This window comes from Podarcis liolepis (assembly GCF_965112155.1).
Source record: "Podarcis liolepis genome assembly, chromosome: 14".
In the NCBI taxonomy this organism is placed as follows: domain Eukaryota; kingdom Metazoa; phylum Chordata; class Lepidosauria; order Squamata; family Lacertidae; genus Podarcis; species Podarcis liolepis.
The window spans coordinates 53173950-53187175 of NC_139569.1; positions in this window are offsets into that span (position 1 = coordinate 53173950).

The window sequence follows — 13226 nt, forward strand, 5'->3', positions numbered from 1 at the left end:
AGAGAAGTGGAATGGAACATCAAAAAATTGAGACTAAGAAGTTTTGAATACTCAAATAAATCAGGGAAGCTGCTAGCATGGCAGATAAAAAAAAGGAAGGAACAGAGTACTATAAATAAAATAATAGTGGATGGTGAAGAAAAAACTAACCCCAAGGAAGTTAGGAAAGCATTTGTGGAGTACTATAGTGGACTATATAATAATAGAGAGAGACATAATTTGAGGAGGATTGAAAGATTCTTAAAGGATAAAAAGGTTCAGAAGATACCAGCAGAGAAAAAAGAACAACTGAACGCTCCACTAGAGATAGAAGAAATAGAAAAAGTAATAAAAGAACTAAAAAGAGGGAAAGCCCCAGGCCCGGATGGGTTTACGGCTAGTTACTACAAAGAAATGAAGGCTGTATTGCTGCCCCCATTGAAGGAAGTGATAAATAACATCTTAAAAGAAAGAGAAATACCAGAAACATGGAAAGAGGCATTCATCACATTAATCCCAAAACAAGATGCGGATTTATTGCAAGTTAAAAATTACAGGCCGATCTCATTGTTGAACATAGATTACAAAAATTTTACAGGAATTCTAGCTAGCAGAATGAAAAATATATTGTTAGATTATGTTCATGGAGACCAAACGGGCTTCCTGCCGGGGAGGCAGATGAAGGATAATATAAGAAACATAATAAATATCATAGAATATTTGTCGGCCAAGAGTGACAAACAAGCTATACTGATGTTCGTGGATGCAGAGAAAGCATTCGATAACACAAATTGGGATTTTTTGTTAAAAAATCTAGAATACATGGAGGTGGGTGCAGAGTTATTTAATGGAATAAAAGCAATCTATACGGAGCAGAAAGCGAAATTGATCATAAACAACGTAGTGTCAGAAGAAATAAGGATAGGGAAGGGTACAAGGCAGGGATGTCCGCTCTCCCCATTGCTGTTCATAACTGTATTGGAAGTGTTACTTAACTCAATAAGACAAAACAAGAAGATAAAAGGAATAACAATTGGACAAAATGAATATAAGGTAAAGGCATTTGCAGACGATTTGCTAATAACAATAGAAGATCCGGCGAATTCAATAAAAGAGATATTGGAAGAACTAGAGCAATTCGGCAAAGTGGCTGGTTTTAAGTTAAATAAAAGTAAGACTAAATTAATGACAAAGAATATAGATCTAAGTACAATTGAAGAAATACAACAACAAACAGAGATAGAGGTGGCCAGAAAGGTGAAATATTTAGGAATATGGATAACTCCAAAAAATATAGAACTATTTAAAAATAATTATGAAGTAGTATGGAAAGAGATTAAAAAGGATTTGGTGACGTGGGGGAGGCTAAAACTGTCTTTCTGGGGCAGGATAGCCATAATTAAGATGAATGTACTTCCGAGAATGTTGTTTCTATTCCAGAATATTCCGATAATCAAAGGTACTAAGATATTCAAAGAATGGCAAAGAGAGTTCTCAAAGTACGTATGGCAGGGCAAAAGACCGAGGATACAGTTTAAATTACTGACAGAGGCAAAAGAAAGGGGGGGATTCGCACTTCCAGATCTGAAACTATATTATGAGGCATCGTGCCTATGTTGGATAAAACCGTGGATAAAATTAGATAATAAAGAACTTTTAGATCTGGAAGGCCACGACAATAGATTTGGGTGGCACGCGTATCTATGTTATGAAAAGAAGAAGGTACACAAGGGATTTGAAAGCCACATCTTTAAAGGCCCTTTGATATAAGTATGGGAGAGGTACAGATTTTTATTGGAACCCAGAGTCCCACACTGGATGTCCCCACTAGAAGCCACGAGTGTTAAAAAGACCAACATGAGGGATAAATGGGTTACCTATGAACAGCTGCTAATTAAAGATGGGGGGAAGTGGAATCTAAAACCATACAACCAGGTTAAGGAAAAGGTGTTTGATTGGTTCCATTACTTTCAAATAAACGAAATGGCTAAGAAGGATATTAAAGATAGAGGATATGCGGAAAAAGATTCTAAATTCCAGATTGAGATAATAAATAATGATTATAAAATCCTATCAAAAATGTACAACCAGCTGCTAGAGTGGAATTTAATAGACGAGGAAGTGAAGTCGGTAATGATACACTGGGCAAAAGACTTCGGTTATAATATCTATTTTGAAGAGTGGGAGAAATTATGGAAAAAAAATCTTAAATTCACGGCATGTGTAACGTTGAAGGAAAACTTAATGAAGATGTTATACCGTTGGTACATTACCCCTGCGAAACTAGCAAAAATGTATAAGACATGCAGTAAATGTTGGAAATGCAGGGAAAATGAAGGGACCTTCTACCACATGTGGTGGGATTGCAAAAAGGTTAAAGGTTTCTGGGAAAAGGTATATACAGAAATGGGAAAAATTTTAAAATATACTTTTGAAAAAAAGCCAGAGGCCTTTCTGTTAGGTTTATCAGGAAAAGAGATTAAGAACAAAGATGGCAAATTTTTCCAATATGCAACAACGGCAGCAAGAGTCCTATTAGCCCAAAACTGGAAACAACAGAAAATACCGACAATAGAGGAGTGGAGAGAGAAACTATTAGATTATGCGGAACTAGATAGACTGACGGGAAAAATTAGATATTGGAGAGATCAAAGATTTATGGAGGAATGGGGAAAATTCATGGAATATCTGGATAATTTAAGTGAGGGACAAATAACGCTAGTAGGGTTTAAAAGAGCTCTGTGATATTTGTAAGAATATTGTCTAAAGAAAAGGGTGGAAAAGACTTTAATAATGTCAATAGATAGTAGGAGATGCGAAAGTATGTGTTGATAGACAACGGAGATTTGCGGAGACGCCGAAGGAAGTCTTAAAGAATGAATCGGTTGAATACAAGATGTGGTTTATCTGATTTTTATTTGTTTTGCTGTAAATTAATAAAAATTATGCTGGAAAAAAAGAGTTGTATGAGACTAGGGGGGAGGGGAGCTGCTCTCAGCAGGAGGGAGAGACTTCCTGGCTTCTTCAGCCACCTGCCTCTCTGTCTTCAGGCTCCACCCCTCTAAAGCCCCTACTTCTGCCTTGGAGCCTGAACTGTGCTCTGCCAGAGCCTCTTCCTGTTCACTAAACCCTGTCACCTCTTCTGCTTCTGACACTTCCTCCTCCCAGTCTGCTCCCTCTTCTCCCTCTGACCACTCATTGTTCCATCACCAACTCTGAGCCTTCTTCCCCTGCAGGTTCCCTAGGGGGCTCCCCTACTGGTGCCTCCTACCACTCTTCTGTGCCCAGCCAGTACATGACCCCTGGAGTGGCATTCTGATTGATTTAATTGGCTTTTGGCCAGACCAGAAAGAGAATTTTAAGATCTGCTGTAAATACCTGAGGCAATATTGGGTTGAGGGCACTCCTGGGTCATCCAATGCCAGCTTCAGTTTGCAGGGCCTTGGGGTGCCCTTTGGGCTCAGCGAGCACATGAGAGTGAATGCCAAACTGGTGGAGCTGGTGCATTGGTCAAGGTGCTCTTTGTGAGAAGGGAGAAGCCCTCCCAAACCTTTGCTGTGGGGCCACAGGATGAGCCTGGAAATCTGCCCAGTGAGGAGTTGGTCCTTTCTGTCTTAGGGAACTTCCCTGCACAGACTATATTTTGATTAGTTAATCAGGTTGATCTACAGTTTGCAAACCCTCCAAGTTGTCATATTTGAATAAACACAACCTTTCTCTGAGGATGGTTTCTAGAGTGTTATTTAATGATGTGCTTGCAAAATGCTTGTGTGAGACAATCCTTAGATTAAAGAGAATTGCTGCTTTGGAAGCTGCTACAGCAGTTCCCACTGAGATGCATCAGGCATCTACAGGAGCATAAGAGCCTGAGAAGAGCCTGGCTGCTGGATCAGACCCATGGCCCATCGAGTCCAGCATCTTGTTCTCAGAGTGGCCAATCAAATGCTGGTGGGAAACCTGCAAGCAGGACTGGAGCACAAGAGCTTTTCACCACCCCGTGATTCCCAGCAACTGGCATGCAGAAGCATTGCAGCCTCCAGTTGTGAAGGCAGAGAGCAGCCATCCTGGCTTGTAGCATCCAAATCCCTCTCCTCCTCCATGAATTTGCCTAATCCTCTTTTAAAGCCATTCATTTTATGGCCATCACCACCTCCTGTGGGAGTGAGTTCCATAGTTCAACTACATTGCATGAAGAAGGACATCCTTTTATGTGTCCTGAATCTTCTAGTGGTTCCACCATATGGTTAAAGCATGCTTAATTCTGAGGGCTTCCCAAGCACTGGCTTTTAGCATTAGCCTTACTGGAAAGTTTGGCCATCTCTAATGTTGACTCTTTTAGGATCTTCCTGCCTGTGTGATATTGATTTTGTTCTGTAAACTGCCTTGCAATGTTATAATGAGATGTTTTGATGTAATTGCCACTGCCCTTTTAAAAAGCTAAAACAAAAGCTACAGAATTTGGGCAACTTGAGTCCAGTTCCACTTGAAGGCAGTTTGGAACTTGCTGAGCAAACAATCTGAAGACGGATTGGGGAAAAGGATTCAAATGGTTCTGTCAGGGGTTCAGGAGCAGAGGCAAGGGCAAGGGAGGAAACAGAGAGCGAGGGGGAGGAGGCAGAAGAAAAGATGAGTGATGACGACGACCCGAGATCTCCGAGTCTTTCCAGTGAATCAGAAGATTCACAGAAAGGAGCACCAGTGGCCAGGGCAAGGGGGGAGCCTAGGGGGACACCCCAGGAAGAAAGGGCCAGAGGGGGCTCAGAGGGGAGCAGTTGGAAATCGGGACCAGCGTCACCAACAGAGAGCAGGGGAGAGGAAGGGCGTCAGGTATCAAGCGCTGGCAGCTCACAACAGGAGGGAGGGCACGAGTCAGGAGTGGCCACACCTCCATCGGGGAGCGAAGAAACGGTCAGACGGAAAGTGGAAGGTTGGGCGCGCGCGCCAAGTTCAAATGCACAGGAAGGTGGCGCAGTAAGCAGCCCGGAAAGGGAGCCAGGTCCTAAAGCCCGGCGCAAGGAGACAGGAGGGTCCGGGGAGTCGGCGTCAGAAGAATCCCGGAAGGAAGAGACCCCGGGGGGCAGAGGGACCCAGAGAAGAACAGTCAGGTGGAAAAGGTGGAGTAAGGCTAGGATATTAAGTTGGTGTACAAGGGGCGGAGACTCAGACGGAGCTTCGCCGGTCTAACCCATAAGACGTAGAGTTGCACGCAGCAGCTTGAGAATGGAAACTGTAACTCAATAAAGACTTTTACTTAATGATCGCTGGCTAGCGTGATCCTCTGTGAGCTAGGATCTGGAAGCAGCTCTGACAGGTTCTTACATGCTTTTAGCCGGAAAACAAATTGAAATGTAAACACACACATTCACTGTAATACTGGTGGTATTACTTGAGATTTCTGTTTGGGGCTGCTGACTATTTTCCTCTCCCCCAGTGTAGCTTCTTAAGTAATTGCAGACAAGTAGATTATGAATGCACTTTCATAGCCTTGGTTTTAGATTCCCTTGTGAGAGTGGGTATCTCTATCCAGATTTCTTTCTTTCTCTTTTTTTTCTCTTTCTTTCTCTCTCTCTGTATATATGCACACAAACATAGTGTTTCTGTATGTGGCAGGAAGTGAATAGTTCTGCACTGAATAATACAATAAATTAAGCATTGCAATTTATCAACTGTCATACCTAATTCTGAATAAGAGTCACGGTGTACTTTTTAAAAATGCATATATTTAGACCTGAGTCCCCGGACTCTAAGAAAAATAATAATAGAGGAGCTTTCTGAGGCTTTGTCGTTTGAGAATTCAAGTCTTACTATTATAATTGAGCAGTACATCTTGTTTCCTCTTCTCTCTAGCTTTGTTCTCATGGAGTGGGGCTCTCTATTAGGCCCTCTATCATGGCAGCTCCTCACCAGTCCTTCAAGGACTTTTCTCTGGCAGCAATGTATCCCTGGAATGTGATGATGCCTCTAGCTTGCTGGTGTGGGTGTAGGAGTAGAAACTGTTGGGTGTTTTTTTGATATTAATGAGGTCAATGGTTCTACTCAGAGGTCTGTGCTTGTAATTATAACCTGCATGGCAGGACATCTGTGAGCTTTTGGCAATTCAGCACACCTGAGGTATCTTAACAATTTAACTAATTAGCAGGGGGAGTTTACCTACTGCACCAAATGCAGTGATGTGATAGGGTAATTGATTATTTGAAAACTGTATTTAACTGTATTTAAGTTGATTTAATCCAAGAGTATTAAAAGAACTGGCAGATGTGATCTCAGAACCACTGGCAGTCATCTTTGAGAATTCCTGGAGAACAGGCGAAGTCCCGGCAGACTGGAGGAGGGCAAATGTTGTCCCTATTTTCAAAAAGGGGAAAAGAGAGGACCCAAATAATTACTGCCCAGTCAGTCTGACATCAATACCAGGGAAGATTCTGGAGCAGATCATTAAGCAAACAGTCTGTGAGCACCTAGAAAGGAATGCTGTGATCACCAATAGTCAGCATGGATTTCTGAAAAATAAGTCATGTCAGACTAACCTGATCTCGTTTTTTGACAGAATTACAAGCCTGGTAGATGAAGGGAACGCAGTGGATGTAGCCTACCTTGATTTCAGCAAGGCATTTGACAAGGTGCCCCATGATATTCTTGTAAAGAAGCTGGTAAAATGTGGTCTTGATTATGCTACCACTCAGTGGATTTGTAACTGGCTGACTGACCGAACCCAAAGGGTGCTCATCAATGGTTCCTCTTCATCCTGGAGAAGAGTGACTAGTGGGGTGCCACAGGGTTCTGTCTTGGGCCCAGTCTTATTCAACATCTTTATCAACGACTTGGATGATGGACTCAAGGGCATCCTGATCAAATTTGCAGATGACACCAAACTGTATTGCACTTGGGCAAAAAAAATGAGAGGCACAAATACAAGATGGGTGACACCTGGCTTGAGAGCAGTACATGTGAAAAGGATCTAGGAGTCTTGGTTGACCACAAACTTGACATGAGCCAACAGTGTGATGCGGCAGCTAAAAAAGCCAATGCAATTCTGGGCTGCATCAATAGGAGTATAGCATCTAGATCAAGGGAAGTAATAGTGCCACTGTATTCTGCTCTGGTCAGACCTCACCTGGAGTACTGTGTCCAGTTCTGGGCACCACAATTCAAGAATGACACTGACAAACTGGAACGTGTCCAGAGGAGGGCAACCAAAATGGTCAAAGGCCTGGAAACGATGCCTTATGAGGAACGGCTAAGGGAGCTGGGCATGTTTAGCCTGGAGAAGAGGAGGTTAAGGGGTGATCATAGAATCATAGAATCATAGAATCATAGAATCATAGAGTTGGAAGAGACCACAAGGGCCATCGAGTCCAACCCCCTGCCAAGCAGGAAACACCATCAGAGCACTCCTGACATATGGTTGTCAAGCCTCTGCTTAAAGACCTCCAAAGAAGGAGACTCCACCACACTCCTTGGCAGCAAATTCCACTGTCAAACAGCTCTTACTGTGATATGATAGCCATGTTCAAATATATAAAAGGATGTCACATAGAGGAGGGAGAAAGGTTGTTTTCTGCTGCTCCAGAGAAGCGGACACGGAGCAATGGATCCAAACTACAAGAAAGAAGATTCCACCTAAACATTAGGAAGAACTTCCTGACAGTAAGACAATAATAATAATAATAATAATTTATTATTTGTACCCCGCCCATCTGGCTGGGTTTCCCCAGCCACTCTGGGCGGCTTCCACAGAAACCAAGAAACACTAAAATATCATACATTAAAAGCTTCCCTGAATAGGGCCGCCTTAAGATGTTTTCTGAATGTCAGGTAGTTGTCCATCACCTTGACATCCGATGGGAGGGCATTCCACAGGGCGGGCGCCACCACCGAAAAGGCCCTCTGCCTGGTTCCCTGTAGCTTCGCTTCTCGCAATGAGGGAACCGCCAGAAGGCCCTCGGCGCTGGACCTCAGTGTCCGGGCAGAACGATGGGGGTGGAGACGCTCCTTCAGGTATACTGGGCCGAAGCCGTTTAGGGCTTTAAAGGTCAACACCAACACTTTGAATTGTGCTCGGAAACGTACCGGGAGCCAATGTAGGTCTTTCAAGACCGGTGTTATGTGGTCTCGGCGGCCGCCCCCAGTCACCAGTCTAGCTGCCGCATTCTGGATTAGTTGTAGTTTCCGAGTCACCTTCAAAGGTAGCCCCACGTAGAGCGCATTGCAGTAGTCCAAGCGGGAGATAACTAGAGCATGCACCACTCTGGCCAGACAGTCAGCGGGCAGGTAGGGTCTCAGCCTGCGTACCAGGTGGAGTTGGTAGACAGCTGCCCTGGATACAGAATTGACCTGTGCCTCCATGGACAGCTGTGAGTCCAAAATGACTCCCAGGCTACGCACCTGGTCCTTCAGGGGCACAGTTACCCCATTCAGGACCAGGGAGTCCTCCACACCAGCCCGCCCCCTGTCCCCCAAAAACAGTACTTCTGTCTTGTCAGGATTCAACTTCAATCCAAGAGCTGTTTGACAGTGGAATTTGCTGCCAAGGAGTGTGGTGGAGTCTCCTTCTTTGGAGGTCTTTAAGCAGAGGCTTGACAACCATATGTCAGGAGTGCTCTGATGGTGTTTCCTGCTTGGCAGGGGGTTGGACTCGATGGCCCTTGTGGTCTCTTCCAACTCTATGATTCTATGATTCTATAAGTGGTGTAGTGTGTGCTGTTATAGAATACTGTTGAGGAAAGGTGGTGAGAAGGGGTGTTTTCCAGCTGTTTGATTATTATTTAAAAATAAAGATAAGCAAAGATATTATGGACAAGTTTTTATTCCATCACCCCAGTCGCTGCGCAAACTCAGTTGGCAAACAAGGTCCAACATCTGGTTATGGGCCCAGAGGCAGCGCATGGGCATATGGACTGCTTGCTGAAAGGGCTGCAGAGCTGAGCTGTTTGCCGGTCAGAGGGAAGCTGGAAAAATATCCAGAATGGTCGATGGCGTAAAGACAGTGCTTACCTTTCCCCAGTTGATGGATGGTAATTATAGCCTTTGGTCCTTTAGAATGAGAGTATTACTTGACTCCAAGGACCTTTTTGACTACACCCAGGATTCACCTCCTCAATCAGTCACCCCAGCAAGGACGTGGGGAGATAACAAACCCAAGGCAGTGCCAATCTAGCAGTGTCCGATCAACAAGTCGTGTATATAAGAGATAAAACGTCGACTAAAGACATGTGGGAGTGTTTGGCTGGGATCCATTTAAGAAAGGAGTCCGCATCTGCCTTGGCATTCTTCCAGCAGCTTTATCATGCAAAGCTGCGCCCCCGCGAGAACCTTGCAGCTCATCTGAGGCATCTACAAGAGCTCAGGATGGAGCTTTTAAGGAGAGACATTGTGATTCCTGTTAATCAATTTTGCTTTATAATTCTCTGCTCGTTAAATGAAGAGTATGATGCAGTCACAAACCAGCTTCCTTTGGTCCCTCCTTATCAGCTGAACATAGAAGGTGTGACTGCAAAGTTGATGGTGGCAATGGACTGGTGGGACGCCTTGGTTATGCCAGTCCCAAGGGAGCAGAATGGCAGTACAGAAAACTATGGGGATGTTGTTGCTTTAAGGACCAATAAGACATGTTTTGCTTGTGACAGAGTGGGACATATTGCTTTTGAATGCAGAGCAAAAAGTAAGGAGACCTCCTCCAGGTCGCAAAAGGGACACAGATCCACTCAGGCGTGGAAGCTGTCGGAACAACGGCAGCAAGGAAATTGGCCCGAGCCGCAGGCATTCTTCGCAGAACCACAGCCTCATGAAGTCAAGAGAGGTTGCTGAGCCCTTTGAAAGGTTTCATTGTGATCTGGTAGGACCATTGCCAGAAACACTTGAGGGTCCCGATTCTGGCTAACACTTGTGGACCAGAAAACCCAGATATGTTTGGACATATGTAATTTCTAAGAACACTTAAGCACTAGAGATGATAAGACAATTTGGGTTAACACACATTGTGGTAAAAATATACCAAATATTTTTTTGTGAAACCAACACCTGATATGCATGTCATTGAATAAAGATGGGTGTTCAAAGTAAAGCTTAATGATAAGAATAAAATGAGTTATAAGGCTAGATTAGTAGCGAGAGGATGCCAGTAAGTGGAAGGCATTGATTATAAAAATGTGTTTTCTTAGAGTGTGAAATATGAAAGCATAAAGCTAATGACACTGGATGTTGTTAAGAATAAATGTGATGTGTATCATGTAACATTTCTACGGCTTATCTTAATACCGTTTTGTATAAAATATGTACATGAAGGTTCCAGATGGTGTAAAAGCTGCACCTGTGTGTCACGGTCCGAGTTACAGGCAGTCAGAGTCCCAGCTTGGTACATCGGGACCGGGGTAGAGGTCAGGAAGCCAAGAGTCCACGAATCAGGAAGCCAAGAGTCCACGAATCAGGAAACCAGGAGTCAGGAAGCCGAAGCACAGTTAGGTGGGTAGTTGCTGTAGCAAAGAGCCAGAGGGAACTGCTAGTCTTATATACCCCTCCCCTCATAAATGGCTCCTGAAAATCTAGGGGAGGGGGTGTAAATCTTGTTTGTAAGTTAAACAAGTCTCTTTATGGCCTGCGTCAAAGCAGCAGGAATTGGCACAAAACCTTGAAACAAACCTTGAATGAATTTGGGTTTGCGCAAGGGAAAGCTGATAATTATGTGTTTACCAAACAAAATGCTAATTCTATTGTAAAATTGGCTGTTTACCTTGATGAGTTGTTATTTTCTTGTAAGAATGTGAAAGAATACCAAAGCATTTTGATGTGAAAAGTTTGGGGAAGTCAAAAAATTGACAGGACTGCAGATGGTTCTTCACTAGTAGACCAAACCTTAAAAATATACGTTTGGAGTTTGAAAATAAATGTTTAACGATAAAGTAGTTATGTTTGAATACAAGGAAAATGCTAGATGGTCTCATTGACCAGCAGGGGGTTGTTGGGGGGATTTTTTAAATATTAATGTGGTCAATGGTTCTACTCAGAGGTGTGTGTTTGTAAGTATAACCTGCATGGCAGCACATCTGTGAGCTTTTAACAATTCAGCACACCTGAGGTATCTTAACAATTTAACTAATTAGCAGGGGGAGTTTACTTACTGCACCAAATGCAGCGATGTGATAGGGTAATTGATTTGAAAACTGTATTTAAGTTGATCAAGTGGTGTAGTGTGTGCTGTTATAGAATACTGTTGAGGAAAGGTGGTGAGAAGGGGTGTTTTCCAGCTGTTTGATTATTATTTAAAAATAAAGATAAGCAAAGATATTGCAGGCAAGTTTTTATTCCCTTGCCCCAGTCACTGCACAAACTCGGTTGGCGAAGAAGGTCCAACAGAAACATCTGGCTTTTGCATGGCTGAAATGCAGCCCAGCAGCCCACTCCTCCCCTCACTTTTGCCTCTGGCCCTGCCTGCTACTGGCTTGTGGCCCCTGGGAGCTTTCCCAAGAGAGAATGCAGTCCTTGGACTGGAGAAGCTGTCCTCCCCCTGCTGTGAAGATGCTCATTCAGCCAACCAGCATTGTTCTGCAAAGGAATCTCTTGGAATTAAAAATCAGAAAACCATCTTATTAAGATAGAAAGCTGCATCAACAGATTTGCCAACTCAGGATCCAGATGGATGTTAGACTAACAGTAAACTGGGCTGGTCTTTTCTCTTCCACTTTAGTATTGTTCCAATTTCCTCATACACCGAGGGTTGGTTTCATTTTAATCGTTTTGCTGAAAGTGCTCATGCTAACAATATCATTAGCAAGCACTTTATGGAAGAAAAACTAGTCATCCTTGTTTATAACTAGCCTAGGACCATTTCCAAACATAAAGAGAAACCCAACTGTTGATTTGTAATCCTTAGAGTCTCTTACTCAGACAGCATCCATGTAACTTGTTAGTTTTAGATTGCTCTCGGCTGGCAGTTCAAGTTGATTGGCAACACTGCCAAAGTCAAATACGCATATGTGCCACTCTTCCATGGCAAAGCTCAACAACTTTGATTTCTTTCTTTTAAAAAAAGTCAAGAACTTTGGCTCCCCCCCCAAAAAAAAATCCTGGCAACACCCATGTGCCAAATACATATATGTGCCCCTCTTCCATACCAGAGTTCAAAAGGTGTGCATGTAGTTCTCTTGGTGAGCAGCCTGTTCTGGAAATATGCTGCAGGGTCTACTCCCTTACACACACACAAACACACACACATGTACACATGTGTGGGGGGGGAGAGAGATCAGAGACATTCAGCATGCATCTGGTCATCTCCAGAAGGGTTCTACACTTTCTCTCAGCAATTGAGTTTTCTTGTGGGGTGTGACTAACACTCATGTGTGTAAGTCATCCCTTCCTCTTCCAGGAGGGTTTTCATGTGGCTTGATGTAAACTCACCTCCATTGTCACGGACTAAACGTCAGTCTTCAGGGAATAGGATCCCTCCCCTGGTGGCAGTAAATAAGCAGATCAAATGATCAAATAATCAAATGATCAAATAATCACAGCGAGACAAAAAGGAATGCATTGTTGGTATGTATAAGCCATGCTGGGCTTCTGAACCAACTTGGAAAATGCCAGGCAGCTGCATTCTCCCCCACAAGCAACCTTCGGGATAATTCTTCACTCTTCTTTCCCGATGCGCTTCTGCGACATATATCCAAGGATATAGGCACACAATCTGATAGCAGAGTCCAACAGAAACTAGGCATTTGAGGTGTGGAATCTAAGCTACTTTGTTATATACAAGTGTTACAGAACAAAGGAACATGGATCTTCTCTCTTCCTTTTCTCTGAGAGAGAGCAGATTAAAAGCAATGTTGTTGTTTAGTCGTTTAGTCGTGTCCCACTCTTCGTGACCCCATGGACTAGAGCACGCCAGGCACTTCTGTCTTCCACTTCCTCCCGCAGTTTGGTCAGACTCATGTTTGTGGCTTCGAGAACACTGTCCAACCATCTCGTCCTCTGTCGTCCCCTTCTCCTTGTGCCCTCAATCTTTCCCAACATCAGGGTCTTTTCCAGGGAGTCTTCTCTTCTCATGAGGTGGCCAAAGTACTGGAGCCTCAGCTTCACAATCTGTTCTTCCAGTGAGCACTCAGGGCTAATTTCCTTAAGAATGGATGTGTTTGATCTTCTTGCAGTCCATGGGACTCTCAAGAGTCTCCTCCAGCACCATAATTCAAAAGCATCAATTCTTCGGCGATCAGCCTTCTTTATGGTCCAGCTCTCACTTCCATACATCACTACCGGGA